Here is a 2500-nt window from a genome sequence, read left to right on the forward strand (position 1 = left end):
GATGGTCACGTCTGCCGCTTTCAACGCACCCACTCGGGTGCGGCTGAGGGCCAGCCCGTGGTACAGGCCTGGGAGAAGTACGTTGGTGAGGGCGTAGAGGCGCTGTTGCGGCTTAAGCGGAGCTCGGGAGATGACGTCCAGCTGCTCCACCAGGTGGCGTCGTGGGTTGAACACGCAGCGACCCGCGGTGGAGAATTGCAGTCCCAGATACCGGAAGGTTTCACCCACACGTAGGGCGGGCATGGTGGCGTTGCCCGCTTTGAAGGTAACGTCGGCGTCGACCTTCACCTTCTTGTCACGCCCAGACGCGACTAAAGCGAGGGTGAAACACTTCCGGGCGTTGATCTGCAGCCCCAGATGGCCGAGGGCTGCGACGGCTGCGTCGATGAGGGACTGCAATCCCCTCGCGGTCGATGCAAAAAGCAGGACGTCATCTGCGAAGGCCGCAGCGTTGACTCTGCGGCCGAGGATCCGAGCTCCGATGTGGGAGGGAAGTTGACTCAAAACATAGTCCACCGCAAAATTGAAAAGGAGGGGGGAGAGGGGGTCACCCTGACGCACACCCCTTGCCGGCTGCAGGGGCACGCCCACGTCGGCGCCGCCCGCTATCACTGTCGTGCTACCCTCGTAACACCTTTCGACGTACTCAATAAAGCAATCCGGCAGGCCATGAGCCCTCAGCACGGGGCGGAGGGCAGCATGGTCCACCGAATCGAACGCTTTAGAGACGTCGATCGATGCCACAAAAACAGAGCGACAGGAGCGGACTGCGTCGGTGAGAGCAGTGTCCAAGATGAAGGTGTTTTCCAACATCCCATCCCGGGGGATGAATGCCCGCTGACGTTCGTCCACAGCACATGCACGCATCAGGCGTGACGCGAGAACCTTGTGAAAGGTCCGCGCCAACACCGAGCAGACCGTAATGGGGCGAAAGTCAGCGGGGGATGTTGGTGCAGCCGTTTTGGGGAGAAGTGACGTCCGGGCGCGAAGCAGACGCTCGGGGAGGGCGCGGGCCAGGAGGAAGAGGTTCAAGAGTTTCACCAGGACTTCATGCGGCAGGCGCCGCAGCTCCGCTGGAGTCAGGCCGTCCGGCCCGGCCGCCGATCCCCTGGGCGGCAAGGCAGCAGCGACCTCCTCACGTGTGACCGGCCCCCAAAGGCACTCAGGAGCGACAGGCTCCGAGTGCGGGAGAAGGCGGTCACGGATGAAGCCAGCGGTGGAGATCGGCTTCTTCGTGAAGAGGTCCGCCCAGAAGTCCAGCAGACCGGGGATGTCGGGTGGCGGCTGCAGCAGGGTGCCGTCCAGCAAGCCGCGCACGCAATGTGCACGCGACCTGCGGAAGGCGTCCTGTGTCCGCGCGAACTCCCAGCGGCGCCGCTTGCGCTTCTGCAGCGGCGGGGCGGCAGGCGGCCGCTTGGATGATTGGCGCGGCCGCTGTGCCCTGGTGATCGACCTCTCCCCCCTGGACCCGACCGACGCAAGGGCATCCGGGAGCATGCCCAGGATGACATCGGGCGGCGTGCCCCGCCCCAGACCAATGACTCGATCCAGAGCAGAGAAACGCTGGGCGGAAGCAGGTAGCCCCGCCAGATGCTCCCAGATGGCGGCGTCAGTCGGCCCCTCCGGCGGCGGCCCGGTGGTGTCGGCCGCGAAGTCCTCGGCTGCGTCGACGGGCAGCGCAGCGGCCTCGCCCGCGTCAGGCAGCGAGCTCGCTGCTCCCCGGCGGGACGCCGGCTCTTCCCCCCGACCGATCTCAAGCGCCTCCATGAATTGGCGGACAAGCTGCTTGTGGGCAGCTTGCCGCCGTCGGCACTTGATTGCCTCAAGCGTTCGGTCGGGGAACATCCTAAGAGAGTCATAGTTACTCCCGCCGTTTACCCGCGCTTGCTTGAATTTCTTCACGTTGACATTCAGAGCACTGGGCAGAAATCACATTGCGTCAACACCCGCTAGGGCCATCGCAATGCTTTGTTTTAATTAGACAGTCGGATTCCCCCAGTCCGTGCCAGTTCTGAGTTGATCGTTGAATGGCGGCCGAAGAGAATCCGCGCACCCGCGCGCCCCCGGAGGAGCACGCTAAGGCGGACGCGGCCTCGCAGCAAGGAAGATCCGTGGGAGGCCAAGGCACGGGACCGAGCTCGGATCCTGCACGCAGGTTGAAGCACCGGGGCGCGAACGCCGCGCAGGCGCGCGCATCCTGCACCGCCGGCCAGCACGAGGCCGACCAACGGCGAGAGCAGACCACGCCCGCGCTAAACGCCCGCACTTACCGGCACCCCTACGGCACTCACCTCGCCCAGGCCCGGCACGTTAGCGCTGACCCACTTCCCGACCAAGCCCGACACGCCCCGATCCTCAGAGCCAATCCTTATCCCGAAGTTACGGATCCAATTTGCCGACTTCCCTTACCTACATTATTCTATCGACTAGAGGCTCTTCACCTTGGAGACCTGCTGCGGATATGGGTACGAACCGGCGCGACACCTCCACGTGGCCCTCT

The 2500-nt window shown here is 64.4% G+C and overlaps 1 pseudogene; it reads right to left on the reverse strand.

Moving 5' to 3' along the window:
* The window catches only part of LOC126435861 (large subunit ribosomal RNA), a 7345-nt pseudogene that overhangs the window by 2616 nt on the left and 2229 nt on the right, over positions 1 to 2500 (reverse strand).

The sequence above is a fragment of the Schistocerca serialis genome, unplaced genomic scaffold (genome assembly GCF_023864345.2).
Source record: "Schistocerca serialis cubense isolate TAMUIC-IGC-003099 unplaced genomic scaffold, iqSchSeri2.2 HiC_scaffold_1220, whole genome shotgun sequence".
Classification (NCBI taxonomy): Eukaryota; Metazoa; Arthropoda; class Insecta; order Orthoptera; family Acrididae; genus Schistocerca; species Schistocerca serialis.